Genomic DNA, 15,350 nt, shown 5'->3' on the forward strand with positions numbered 1-15,350 from the left:
GAAGGAGAGGTATTTTTCTTTTTAATCTTTGAACACCCAGAAGGTCAGCTCCACTGGTCAGCTATTTCCACTACCGTGTAATATTTAGGTAAAATTTGAGCAAAAACCAAACAAACTTTTACTAGATGTACATTTTTGTTCTTTAGGCCAGTCCTTGTCAATGAGAATAGATCAATAACCATTGATTTAAGCAGAGGTTTGACATCAATATATTGGATTTTGATGTTCTCCATACCTTGCTCAGGCCTTTATAATTTGCTTAAGCTTTCCACCTTTTTTTTCTATGTGGAAAAACATTCAGTCATCTTATGAGATATAATAGTGTTAGCAAATCAAGACTCAACAAGCCTGGCCATGATGATCTTCTCCAAGCTGGTACAGCTTATGTCATGACAGTGGTCTGGCTTGGAGAATAGTGCTGAGTAACAACAGCTTAATAAAACTGGACACATAAAAGAGTATTACTCACTGTCAAACTACTGGGCTGGGTAAATTCCCAGGGAGACCTCACAGAGAGCAGAAGACAACACAAGATTTAATATAATTAGGCTTTTGGTTTTGAAGGACTGTAAGTGTCAGATACAGATAGAGCTGTAGATCATGAGATAAGTAATAGTCACAGGCGTTTACTCATTGGCTGCTTTGTTCTTCTCTCTCCAGGTCACAGAGTCAGGGGTCCAGCCTAACTCGAGGAAGGAGGACTTTGGAGAACATTGTGAGACAGCCTATGCTTAGGTCTGAAGGCGGAAGGCCACTTCAGAGTCAGCTTCTCAGTGATCTCAAACAGCATGTGGCAATGTAACACAGCCACAGACGACATTACTCCTCCACAGAACTGATGCTAGTGGTCTGTACAGGAGCTCACTGTTGACTCCAGTGATAACCTACTGGACCCAAAGTACTTACACTCCTTATAACTGTGATGGTGGGTCTTACCTATTAGGAGCAGGCATTGACAAACTTTTCTTTTAGCCTGTAAATTTTTAAGTTATCCGGTGATTGGCAGTGAGCAACCATAATCAAACAGACAGAAGGACCTGCCTTTACCAATGTCCAGCATGAGACTCTGTCTAGACTTGGGTTGATGAAGACCTTGGACATTTGTGCCTCCAATTAGCTTGTGTGTGCGCCTGCAAAGGGAGGCAATCATTCTGGAAAACCCAATGCCCTTTCTTTTTCTTTGGGCTCCATTAAGAAGTTGATTCTGTGAATGAAAGTGGGTTTGAGTTCCTGCAAGAATACATCCCATTGGATGTTGGGGCCATACCTCCTGACAAATCAGGTTTCTGGTTTTTGTCTTTTTGAGAGACTGAGGACAAGTGTCCTCAGATGGCCAAGTGGTACTTCTTGAGGGATCTTGGAATTAGTTTATCCATCTGAAGTGAGATAGAGGAAGAGAGAGAAGTCTTGGGTCAAGGCTGCCCCTTCTCTACCATTACTTCCCGGTCTACCCGGATGGACATTTTTACTCTGTCAACAGGGTAGTGCAGGGACAGGTCAGACTAAGCAGTGTTTCCGAACCTTTGTGGCTTAGTCTCCTGATGTCTCCCACTATCCTCCTCTAGTATTTGATAGCACACAGGTTCTGAGTAACACGGCAAACCCCATTTAACAAGTTCACTGAGCACATGTATGCAATGGGTACTGCTCTGCTTTGGTCTCACATGATCTAGTGATCAGTCACAGAGCTGAATACAGAGGGGAGCAGGCTGCATATCCTTAGGTTCTTGTATAACTCTCCAGGGGCTATGCTGGGGGAAGCTCAGGAGCCAAGATGTATCCGCCTCATTCTAGGATCTATCCACCGACCTATCCAAAATCACTCCAAGAGTTAGCTCTTTGCAAAAATCTCAGAGAAACAATTAGAACACTTCCAAGAGTGAAGAACCAGGGCACAGTTATAACCAGAACTCAGTGTTCAACATATGGGACTCACTCAAGATCTTCTGGGGTCCAAAGGGTCTGGATAGCTCCACTTCCCTGGCTTTGCCCTCCACAGCACACATAGTTCATCTTATAGATTCAGGTTGGGTCCACCCTATAGCTGCTGCTGTCCTTTCTGGTTATCCCACTGCCCTGGCATTCCCTGCAGCTTTTATGCCACCCAAACTAACACTATGTGAGAGACTCATGCATTACCAAGTTCAGCTGCCAGCATGAGATGCAGTTTTGCCCTGTCTGGACTGTAGCTTCTGTGGGCTGACCCAGAAGAGCCACCTTAGTGATGCCAGTCTCTTCTTAATCACAGATTGTCCCTCAGCCCCAAATATCCTGGAGTTCTATTGTCCTGATAAAACACCGTGGCCAAAGCAACTTAGGGAGGAAAGGGTTTGTTTCATCTTATACTTCTCAGGTCACACTCCGTCACTGAAGGAACCCAGGACAGGAATCTGGAGGCAGGAGCTGTTGCAGAAGTCATGGAGGGGTGATGTTTGCTGGTGTGCTCCTTGTGGCTTGCTCAGCCTGCTTTCTTATAGTACCCAGGAGCACCAGCCCAGGGGTGGCACTGCCCACAGTGAGCTGGGCCCTCCCACATCAATCATCAGTCAAGAAAGTGCCCCACAGTCTGGTATGTAGGAGGTGGTCTTTTTCTTACCTGAGAGTCTATTTCAGCCCGTGTCAAGTTGACAAAAACAAAACAAAACAAAAACTAGCCAGCATACCAGCTAACCAGTGTTAATTGTTCCGGTAAAGCAGGGATTATACTTCAGTGGTTCTGGTCTTTTGTTATTCATAGCTAGTTCTTTAGCCATAGATAACCACAGATCATAAGAACCATCCTGATAACGTCTTTAATGGACTCTCATACTTCCTTTTGAACTTTCACAAACCCAGGCCTCCTAGCCTATTATTAGCCATAGCTGATAGACAGGGTTGGTCCTCCCTCAAAGGTTTGTCTCTGGTGCCCATCACATTCCTGTTTGGTACCCAGCAATCAGGCTGGAGGCGTTCGTGGGAGATAACTTCTGCCTATCCAGGCTTCAGGGTTATGGGAGAAGGTGACAAGATCAAGATCTTCAGCTTGTGAGTTTCTGAATTGGAGAAGCCCTTTCCTGGCTACTGTCTCCGTGAGTTAGATGAAGACTGCGCTAGACCAAACTTCTGCCATGCCAAATGAACTAAAGTAGGCGAGTAAGTAGTCCCGCTAAGACAATTCTCTAACAAGAGTTACTTCTGAGATGGGGAGGGGACAGGAAATATGACAGATTTAACAGGCAGCTTTACTTTTTTTACTTTTGTACTCATCTATTGATGGCTTCTTTTGTGTTCAAAACTACCTAAAAGAAAAAAAAAAAGGCAAAATGAGGCCATGAAGCTGAGGCAGGAGGATCTCTGTAAGTTTGAGGTAAGCTTGGTCTTTAACTGGAGTTTAAATTCAGCCTGAGCTTCCAAATGAGACCCTATCTCAAGCAAGCAAAGCCACATGTGGTTAGGGGGATGGTCTTTTGGGCGGTTGCTTGTTTTTGCTTTACGCTCTTCATTTTATTATTTATCTCTCTATTTTATTTTATTTTTTAAAGATTTATTTATTTATTATTTATACAGCATCCGGCCTGCACGTGTGCCAGAAGAGGGCACCAGATCTCACTATTGATGGTTATGAGCCACCATGTGGTTGCTGGGAATTGAACTCAGGACCTTTGGAAGAACAATCAGTGTTCTCAAGCTCTGAGCCACCTCTCTGGCTCTTCTCTCTCTATTTTTTTAAAAAGTTGTATTTATTTATTCTGTATACAGTGTTCCAACTGCAAGTATAACTGCACTCCAGAAGAGGACGCCAGATCTCATTAGAGATGATTGTGAGCCACCATGTGGTTGCTGGGAATTTAACTCCTGACCTCTGGAAGAGGAGCCATTGCTCTTAACCTCTGAGCCATCTATCCAGCCCTTATCTTTCCATTTTAAAGAAAGACTCTCACTATGTAGTCCTGGTTGGCTTCAGACTTGCATGGGTGCTTTGCTTCTGCCTCCTAGAAGCTGAAATCACTTTCTCCACCAAGTCCAGCTCTCAGTAACTGCCCCCCACACCTCTCTCTTCCATTCTTTCTAAACCAGTCGACCTAATTTTTTTTGTGTATGTGTGTGAGAACACAGGGTAGGATATCAACCCTGTTTGGAGCATTGTCCCATAAACGGCTGTCACAGTTCCAAAACCTAAGAATAAATTGAGTTGATGTAAGGGAGGGAGCTTTCACCAGCTATTGTTGCTTTCTTTGCTTTAAATAGGATTTGTAATCTTATTTTATGAGTGACTGTGTTGTTTTTCCAGCACCTGGCACTTAAGACACAGGAGCTAATGGAGCAAAGGACGTTCATCTCTGAGGAATGCTAACATGGTGTGTCTTTCTGGAGGGACAATGCGTTCTTGAGACTTTTATTGAGTAACATTTACTCATCCTAAAATATTTAGAGTTATGTACTTAAAAGATACAGAGCATAGATATTCCACTGCAGAAAGGGTTTTAGTCAGTGAGTGTTCAATGTAGCAGGTGGAGATGAACTTAACATGTCTTGGAGACTGAACTGGGAACAGACTCTTCAGCCATAAAATGCACTTAACAGTCTATTTAATAGTAGTAAGGTCCTTGAAAATGCAATATCCATGCTAATCTTGCCTTTTTCCAAACCACAGATGAAAAATAGGTCACTTAGGTAGAGCCTTCTCTTTCTATTTAAAGTGTGACATTTAATCTATTTAAACAACTACCAAAACTTTATTAATCCAAAGTAAGACAAACGTGCTGGGGGAAAAAAGTGGAGAACTTTATTAAAAACACAAATTTCCCAAATTTTATTTTGAATATTTTAGATCTCAGGGCTCAAAGAAAATGTGTGTGTGTGTGTGTGTGTGTGTGTATTGTGATGAATTTAAACAAAAGAACCAGAGAAAAGAAATCTAGAATGTAATTAAGCCTGGATTGGGAAATAGCTGAAAGGACCTGAAGATTTCACAAAAGGTAGGGAGCAAAAGTTAGAGAAGGAGCTCTGTGTGGGGGAGCATGCCTGCCCTCTCTGCACTTAGGAGCAGAACCAAGAGGCTCAATGTGCCAGATTTTGTCTCAAGACAGCCCCCTCTTCCCCACCCCACCCCCCCAAAAAAAAGAAAGGAAGGAAGAAAAGAGAAAGAAAGAAAAACCTTCCAGAAAGGTTTTCCACATCCCCGATGCTTCTAAGTAAAAAACTCTTTTGAGAAGTGCACTCACCCTGAAGAAACCAAGGGCTTCACTAAGCCGAGGATTGTTTGTTTGCTCAGTTGTTTGAGGCAGCATCTCTCTGTTATCCAGGCTAGCCAGGAACTCACTACAAAGCTCAGGTTGACCTTGATGTGGAGATGATCCTGTGCCTTGGCCTTCCAAATGCTGCGATTACAGGTGTATGTTACCATGTTAGGCTCAAATTGCATTTAATGCAGCTAGCTGCCATAGCTGCCAGCTTTGGTGCATTTTGTGGAAAGCACGGTGTTCTGTAGAGTTCATTAGAGAGGCAAAGATAGAGTATGTCTTGAATCATAATTGCATGTCATGGGGTTTTGTTTTGGAGAACAACTGATCCGATTTTCTTCCCTAGCTTTTCTCTCTTTTTGAATAGGATTTAGTACTCTGTGGCTCTACCCTGGCAATCTGCTCAAAGTATGCGAGGCAGTGCAGTGGTTTTGTTAATCCCAAGGATTTGAGGAGAAAGACCACCATGTCCAAATGAAAGCAAGTAATTAATTAATGCAAGTTTTTTTCATTTGTGTACACAGGCTGTCTCCAGATAAAGGCAGGATTCAAGAGATCATCCTTGGCCATGGGACATGGACAAGATAATGGTCTTTCTTTCTTTCTTTCTTTCTTTCTTTCTTTCTTTCTTTCTTTCTTTCTTTCTTTCTGTTTTTCTGTAGCTCAGGGGTAGAGGGTTTCTAACTGGGGGATTTGACAGGCAAATAGGCAGGGTTATAGGAGCAACATAACAAGGTAGTCATAACAGCAGATGGTTACAGTAACCTTTAGAAACAAAGGTAGGGTTGCAAGATGGTCATAACAACTTCTTGAAACAAAGCCATGGTTGCTGTTTCCTGGAACCGGGAATACAGAACCATTTGTAGTTAAGGTTACAGGTGGGTCATAGCCCAGTTCTTGAGAAACTGAGGTTAATCAGAAACAGGAATGAACCTAGTTTGTCTTTACTAGAAGATGGAGTTCAAGCTCAAAATGGAGGCAGGGTGGTTCATCAGCTCCCTCTTTCCACCTTTTTGTGGGTTCCAGGGATTGAATTCAGGATGTTAGACTTGTGTGGCAAGCACTTTGCTCACCACCCCACACTCTTCCTGTAAATAAAATTTCATTTCAAAATCTGACTCTATGGACTAGTGAGATGGGCTTATCAGGTAAGAGAACTTGTTGCCAACATTGATGACCTGAGTTTTGATCCTCAGAATCCTTATGTTGGAAGGAGAGAACTGACTCCACAGACGGTGCCTGCCAATTATTCTCTGACCCCCATGGATATGCTGTGGTATGTGTGCAAACACACAGAGGGACACACGCACAACTAAATAAATGTAAATTTAAAGAAAACCTCACTTTAAATCTTGCATCTATTATAAAATTTACAAGTTAGAACCTCCTACCTTGTTGATTTAAATGATTTTAAAATGGAGTTCTTACCGTCTCCCTCAGGGAAATTTTGGGTTGGATGGTTCTTACTGACAGGTTGCCTCCTTTATATTTAGCCCAAATTTTCATTTTCAAAGACAATTTTAGACAAGTACCTTGACAGCTGGAAGTCAGTGGATCTGGATCTGTGTGTCATATAATAGAGTGTGACAATTCACTCAGTTGTGAAAGACACTGGAGCTGCAGTCATAAAACAGCATCTGTGTTATCACATCGTCTTTATACACCCGTCTGAACACTGACCTGACCCTGGAACTTAGACCAGAAATTATAGATGTTTATAGTTCTCCAAAACTATCTTGGGCTGAGTTGCATATCATATATTTAAATTCAAAACCCTGGGCAGAGAGAGAGGTGCAGACTTGTGACATTCCTTGGAGGTTTGGCAGTCCATGAACCAGTGAATACATTATATTTCCACATTAGAGAACTCTCACTCTCTTTGTAAAGACGTAAGCACCATCCTATCTTTTTAAAGAACTTAAAAAAGCAGAGTAATAGGCCAGACATGTAGGCTGGGCATGGCAGTGCACAACTTTAATCACAGCACTCAAGAGGCAGAGGAAGGCAGAGCTCTGTGTGTTCAAAGCCAGCCTGGTCTGCATAGTAAGTTCCCCCCTAAAGGGGCCACAGGCAGTGAGACTGTCTCCAAAAACAAACAAAAATGGTCAGAAAAAATTTGAGGAGTTTAGTAAATGTAGATTTCTATATCAAATTATATCTGGAGTTCTTTATAGTTTTCTATTTTTCTATCTTATTTATATCTTTTGAAATATAAATGAACAATTGTAAATGAATGTCCTCAGAATCATTCCTGCATTTTATATATATATATATATATATATATATTGTTTCTTTTGTGGTTCACATTTTTATTTCATTTTCTCAAGAGTTATTTTTTATTCTTAAGTTATTTGTGTGTAGGTATGTGCAAAGGAGTTCTGTTCCAGACCCTATATAAAACTAGCCCACTACTAAGAACCCAGATAGTAGCCACTGCCATAAAAACCGAAGTAGCGGCTCAGAGAAAGGAGGGTAGGGGGATAGGAAGAGGTCTCTAGGAAGAGAGGGATGGGGTTTTCCAGTCAAGCCCGTTTAGACAAGGGGATCCACTGAGGCTTTCAATCAACAGCTTTCTTTTTTCCTGCTTCATGTCTCAGCCTCAGAGGTATTCTCTCCATTTATAGCCTCCCAGGTGTCATGAGCCAAAGCTGCCACTGGGGGTGTCTTTTGCCCATTGCCCCTCCTTTCTCAGAGAGACCTGGCAAAGGAGGTGGGCAGAGCCTTGGTCTCTGAACGTCCGGAAACTGACTGATCCATTTAACCTCTAACCTTGGAAAGATGTGTTTGGGATGCTCCCCAGGTGACATCTTTGCTTCTGCCGTTTTTCTCCTGCCCTTGGTTTCATCATACCCTACCTTTCTATTCTGTGTTGAATTTGCTGCTTTTTTTTTTTCATATTGAAAAGATGATACTCTAAGAGCCAAAAATAAATGGGAATGAAGAAAAAAAGAAAAAGGTATTAATGTGTGATTTTTTTTTTTTTTTTTTATCAAAACCAAAGGAACAATCTGGGCCATGGTAGGGTATGCCTATAATCCTAGCAACTGGGAGGCAGAGGCAGGCAGATAGATCTCTGTGAGTGTGAGGCTAGCCTGGTCTTCGGAGCAAGTCCAGGAGAGCCAAGGCTACACAGAGAAACTCTGTCTCGAAAAACCAAAACCAAAACAAACAGAAAAACCTCATGGGAACAAAAGTCTTCCAGAACCAAGAGCACATCAGAGGCCACGACAACTTACTCAAATTTTTCTTGTGTGTTTTTTTCTTTTTTCTCTCAAAAAGTGTGTGCGCGTGCGTGCATCCTGCAGAGCGTACATGGAGACAACTAGCAGGAACCCACTATGAACATAAGCAGCACCATCGAAAGGGCTGGTACAAAGAGAAAACAGGCAAAGCCGCTGAGCACCGACATTGCTCTTCCTGTGCTTCCTGATCTCCAGCGACGACGTGAGCAGCCTCCCACTGCGCATCTGCAAGAGCCCTGGTTGCCATGCTTTGCCCGCCACCATGGACTGCGCTCTCAAACCTCGAGCTGGAACAAATTCTTCCTTCGTTGCCTTTTGTCACAGCAATTATAAAAGTAACTAACACAGGAAATTGGCTCCTTAGAGTGGCATCGTTACTGTGACGAACGGGAGGTTCTTTATTTGTGGGAGGCATGTTGAAAAGTTTGGGATTCCAGGCTAGAGAGGTCCTAGAATGTTATACACAGAATTTACTGTACCATTCTGATTTGAGCTCAGAAGACCAGGATGCTAAAATAAACCAAACAGTGGAGGCTGGGCTCATGAGGTTTCAGAAGGGAGCAAGGACTTGTGGGAAATGGAATAGAGGTCCTGTTATATTTTGGCAGTGAGCTTGGCTACGTTTGCTCATGCTCTGACACGTTGAGCAAGGCAAAATCCAACATTTGTGTTTGTTGAATGTATTAGTATAATTAAGAAGGGACATTTCATTTCGCCGTGAGGGCAAGCCTCCACTCATTAAAGCCCCCAGGTTCTAAACATGGAAATGCCTCTGAAAGGAGAGAAGAGACTGAGCTGAGCAGGCCACCAAAGGAGTTCCTACCGCAAAGCGGTCATCCAGGAAAACGTTTTCCCAGGTTCAACCAGTAAGGCACATGCAGGGTCCTGCGGTTGTGGTAGAAGGGGTAGAATTACTTTAGCTGCCAGAAGAACTTGGTAGCAATTTTGCAAGCGTGGGCATTCCAGAGAGCCGCTGAGGTGAGGCAACATTTGGCAAGGTCAGATTCCCTGAAAGGATATTGTGAGCGTTTACTGAGTGAGGCTGGGAAGGTAAAGCGAATGTCGCAGTGGAGATTCTAGGATATCTGAGTTGCTAGCACACGGAGGAGCGCTGGCTTAGAAGCAAAGCTAGATGTACTGCAGGCAGGGCTGGAAGGGAAGAGCTACTAAAGGCTGTCAAAAACCAGATGATATAACCGAGAGTCCCAGATGCTGAACACGGAGCCGCGTCATGTATCTTCCGTGCTGAGTTTTAGTCTTATTTGGCTCTGATCTTCCCCTGGTATGTTCCCATTTTTTCTGTTCGGAATGGGAATGTTTACCTCATGCTATTTTTATATTGGAAGTATGTCTCCTGCTCTTTTTTTTTTTAATTCATAGGGGCCCATTGTTATGCTGAGTTTTGCTGAGTTATGCTGCGTTTTAGAAAACATTGAACTGTGGGCTTTTTTTTTTTTATGAAGTATTTTTTTCTTTTTAAAGACTTGTTTATTATTTATACAGCATTTTGCTTGCATGTATGCCTGCACACCAGAAGAGGGCATCAGATCTCACTGTAGGTGATCTTGAGCTACCATGTGGTTGCTGGGAATTGAACTCAGGACCTTTGGAAGAACAACCAGTGTTCTTAACCTCTGAGCCATCTCTCCAGCCCTGAACTGTGGGCTTTTGAGCAGCGTGGGAACTGTCAAGACTTTGTGAGCTTTCAGAAATGGGCCTGTTGGATTCTTGCATTATGAGATGGACACGGTGCTTCAAAGGCTGGGGAGGAAAGTCATGTTTTAAAATGGTTTGATTGGGCATCAGTTGACAAGTGGTGGAGCTGGGGTAGTTACTTTTCATTGTCCACTTCACTGGCTTTACATGACCTAGGAGATGGACATAGTAGCGTGTCTGAGGGTAGAAGAGGAGGGAAGACTGACGAAGTGTGGCCTTTTGGCTCCATGTTCATCTCGTTGCCATGTTGCCCTGCCGGGTGTCCATTCACGAGTTTTGGATGGGACCTGAGTAGTAGATAAAGGAGACTAGTTGTTTTCATCCCCCATTGCCCTTCCTCATCCCTCTTACTCTCTTGCTCTCATGCTCCTCCTCCTAAGCAAGCCTCCTCCTACTTCCACATCTCCTGTGTGAGAAGCCCACTGAGTCTCCTTAGGGCCCCCTGCTTGAGTGGAGGCGGGAGGTTGTAGCTAGGCAACAGGTCAGTGGACACATCACTGAAGAAAGTGGTATCACCTCCCCTAGAGACCATTATCTGGCGATAGTCTCTTCGGGAGGAGGGAAGCCTCCTGAATCACTCCCCTTTTTATGATGAAATGTGTGACATGCTCAGTCTTGTTCAGGGGACCACAGCTGTGGTGACTTCGGTGACTGCACAGTGCAACAGCTGTGTCATGTCCGGAAGACATCTGTTTGTGGCACACCTCCCCAGCTTTTAGCTCTTACATTTTTTTTTTGTGCCCTCTCTTTCATAAGCCTTGGAGGGACTGATATAGATGCCCCATTTCGGGTCACCCACTCCACCATCATTTATTGTTGCCATTTTGACCATTTATTGGTCTTTCTCTGTTTTAACCACCAGCAGCTGCAATAAAAGTGTCTCTGGCAAAGGCTGAGAGCAGCATTAATCTATGGATACAAATGTGAGTCTATAGAAGGCAGCTTGTGGCTGGCAAGATTGCTCAGTGGGTGAAGGTGCTTGCTTATACTGGCAAGGCTGCCGACTTGAGTTCCGTCCCTGGGACTCCCATGGTAGAAGGAGAGGGAACTGGTGCTCATAAGTTGTCCTCTGACATGCGTGTGCCTGCACGTGCACCTACACATGCGTGCACACAGGCACACAAAATAGATGTGATAAAAAATATTTTAGAAGACAGTAGAACTCTAGGGGAAAAACAGCTGCGAGGATAGGAGGATTTTGCTTGAAGGTGGCGTGGGAAGAGAAAGGTGAAGGTAGCAGATAACTAGAACAGCCCTGTCTCTCAGAAGGCTGAGCCATGGGGGGGCCCCTGCAGACAAGGTAAAGTTATGACTTTAGGATGAAGAAAAAGGAAAAGGAGAGAACAAGGAGAACGGGGTAATGAATAATATTCTAGTTTGCTTTCTGTTAGTGTGACAAAACACTGGCCAAATGCAATCTGGGAGAATAAAATCTGACCTGACATAATGATAATCAAATATATTTAAAATTTTACTTTTACATTTATGAGTGTGCATGCATGCGTGTGTGTGTGTGTGTGTGTGTATGTGTATGTGTGTATATGCATGTGTGTGTGTGTTTATGGGTGAGTGGGTACATGAGTACAGATGCTCTCAGACAATCGAAGCATGTGATCCCTTTGGAGCGGGAGTTACAGGCAGTTGTGAGTTACCCAATGTGGGGGTCTGGGAACCAAACTCCAGTCCTCTGCAAGAGTATGCGCTCTTAACTGCTGACATACTTCTTGTTTTGAAATTTTATAAACCACAAACTAGAAAGAATTTGGCCTAACTTGACAGTTCTAATTTATATGACCATAATTAAAATTACTTATAAACCAGTTTGGCACCAAGCAGACATTATTAAACCACAAGTACATCTAGCTAGCATACGTGCACATAGCCATGTATGAAAAAAATATATATATATATTTGCTTTCACACCGATTTTAAAGAGATTATTCTTTGGTAATCTTATATAAGAATACAACGACTTTAGATCATATCACCCCCACCTGCTCCCTCTTCTTGGACGATCCCTAAACATCTCCCTCTCAACTCCCCTCCTCCTCTACCTCCTCAGCCTTCCATAACCCACTGATTTCAGTTAGAGCTGTTCTTCGTACCTGGGTGTTGGAACATGAGCAACTCACCACGGGCCATACCACTGAAGAAAATGGACTCACGCCCCTAGCAGCCACCAACTGGCACTAGCTCTTCGGCTAGGGGTGGGACCTCACGAGGGGTTTTCATGCTGGAGTGTTGATTGGCTTGACCTTGTTTAGGTCCGCACCAGCAACCATCTGCGATGCGAATCGACGCATGCCAACAGTCCTGTCAAAGCTAAAAGGCTTATAAACAGAATTTAAAAACACACCAAGACTCTCATAGCATTTACTATCATTTTTCAGTTTTAAAGGTAGACTGTTTATCTGATATTTGATAGCATTAAGAACTCCTTAAGCCAAAAGCTATACTTTTAAAGATATAACTTGATTTTCTTTTTTTACTTTTTATTGGTACTTTGTGAATTTCACACCACGCACGTGGATTTCACTCATCTCCCTCGCCCCTCATACCTACCCTCCACCCTTGCAACCTCTCCCCCAATAGAGAAAAAGAAATCTCCTTGTGGAAGCTGTAGTGTGTCACAGTGTGTCCCACAGTATATATACCCCTTTGTCCACACTTCTTTGCTTGCAAGTCACTGCAATGGCTTGTCGGTCTGGTTCGAGGCCTCTGGCTTCTGCTACCCTATCAATACTGGGTCCTCACTGAGACTCCTTTGGAATCCTGTTGTTGCCTTGTGTCATGGAGATGCTGTGTTTTGGATCTGAAGGACGTGCTTCTTCATGCACGCCAGCAGCTCATTGATGGGGTAGATGTTGGGGTGGACCAGTTCAGAGCCCTGGATCTGGGCCTGAGAGTATCTGACCTGGTCAGTCAGTCCAGTGGTTCTCCTGCTCTCATGCCCAGAGAACCCCGAAACCAGGGCCAGTGTCTCTGCTCTGATGCCCAGCTGAGTTATGTCAGAGTGGACATGACTTGATTTTTAAGGCACAGAGCTGAACCTGATGATTGACCAAGCAGACTTGAGGAGGCAGCAACAGCTTGGCTCTATTTAAATTATGTTTTAAAATGTTTATTTTAGTTTTAATTGTGTGTGTGCGCGTGTGTGTGTACAGGCCATCCTTGCCATCCCCACTGCTGTTACTGCAGCTACGTCGGAGGACCTGGTGAACTGTCCCTACCTGCCAAGCTTCCCTGCATTGACTTGGGCAGGCACCTTGAGCAGCACACAAAGTCATAAGAGTAAGGTCTAGGATGATGAAGTAGGTGTCTTGGGGCTCGAACTGCCTTGGGGTCTGCCCAGCTTTCCCCTACCTGCTGCAGGGGAAACTTGCTGTCTTCCTGTCCCTTACTTTGTCAGACAAGCTCGCAGCTGGGTCTGCTCCTCTTCTTCCATTACATCGAACAGCCCCACAATCCCTAACGCTCAGATTTTGGCTCTCCCTTCTGAGCCTCTGCTCCCCTCCCCGCCCCCACTTTAGGGGCAGGCCCACCGTAGGAGTTCCACCTGATGAGAATGAAGACCCTACTCATTTGGCCAGACCTGCCACTCCTCCTGCAGAAAGGATTCCCCCAACACCAGTGTGTAGACACCCTCATCCTCTTTCTTTCCCCACACTGGCATTCTGAAAGCCTGAACTGGCAGCCATCTTTAGGGCCCATGGTGATGTAATGTAGATATGACACCTCTCCGGAGGCTGCAGCAGGGGCTCTTTTGCATCCCCCCTTGCAGTAGAGGCACACCATAAATGTTAATTAATACTCTTCATTAGCCCACTTAGATTTCAGAGCCTCTTGCTTCATCACAGTCCAAATTTGTTTATCCTTTTGGCTTAGAAACCATTACCAAGCTGATATCTGGGGCTATTTTAAATTTCATTTACATATTTTATCTACCTATTTATTTAATCTATCTATCTATCTATCTATCTATCTATCTATCTTGTGTGTGTGTGTGTGTGTGTGTGTGTTTGTGCAGAGGATGGCTTTCGGGAATCAGGACCATGTGGGTCCCAGTGATTGAATTCAGGTGGTTGGGCTTAATGGTGGTGCCTTTCCTTTTCAACCATCTCTTTGTCCTCATAGCTGGGGTTTATGATGGAAAGCAAAAAACAAACAAACAAACAAACAAACAAAACACCTCCCCCTTGAGTGTTCCTCAACTTGGGTCCTTATGATCTGCATCCTGGACTATGGTAACAGGCATCACCTGTGCAATTCATCATAGCATCCTGCTGCTGAACATAAGCATATAGATACTATCCATCCTTCCAACAAAGCCACCATCTTCTGCTTTCCTCTTGTTTTTAATGGCAGCTACATTTTATTCTATATCTCTTGGTTTTGGGAACCTACCACCCCATGATTGCATTGCCTCTACCATGTGCAGTAAGTTTGGGGGCCAACTGAAACTTGAGATCACACTTTTCGTACTAGATCCATCCTTCAGCTCTTATCATTTAATAAGCAGCCGAGTGATAGCTCTTTGTGAAGGATCCGGCAGCTTCAGCAACAGCTGTTGCCATAACCAGCCTCCTAGCGGTAGCACAAGGTAATCAGGCATACAGGCCATGAAATCACCCTGGTCCACCTTTGGCGCACCTGTCACTGCCCAGCCAGCATCTAGGAAGAGCCCAGGTGTTTTACACATTGCCACAGTCACAGCTTCTCACTTTAGCCTCACTGCTAGGATATCTGGCCCTGGGCAATGTGTCCCCTCCTTTTCCCTGTTCCTCTCCCAGCATACTGGTGTTTATGAGATCTTCAGCTCCATCCAACCCAGGGGACTGGGCTTGGCCTACCCACTCAGGGCCACAGGCTGAGAGCATGAAACTTCATAGACAGACTGAAGGGGACACCCAGTGCCACTCCTGTTGTCCCTATTGTTCTAAAATTTTGCTGTTTAGACACAGCAAGACTGCTGTTCAGAGGGTGAGGACAATAGATCACCTGCCCCTCTCCTGATTGGCTGCTCACCAGGCTGACTAGCTCCAGGTCAGCGCTCTTCATCACTGGACCTGGCGGCTGTCCCTGCTTTATTAAGACGTTCTCCCTCCCCTGCCATTAATGAGCCTTTACCGATCACCAAATGACTTTGACACCGCAGCCTGGGAGCTCAGGG

Source organism: Meriones unguiculatus, chromosome 12 (genome assembly GCF_030254825.1).
Source record: "Meriones unguiculatus strain TT.TT164.6M chromosome 12, Bangor_MerUng_6.1, whole genome shotgun sequence".
Classification (NCBI taxonomy): Eukaryota; Metazoa; Chordata; class Mammalia; order Rodentia; family Muridae; genus Meriones; species Meriones unguiculatus.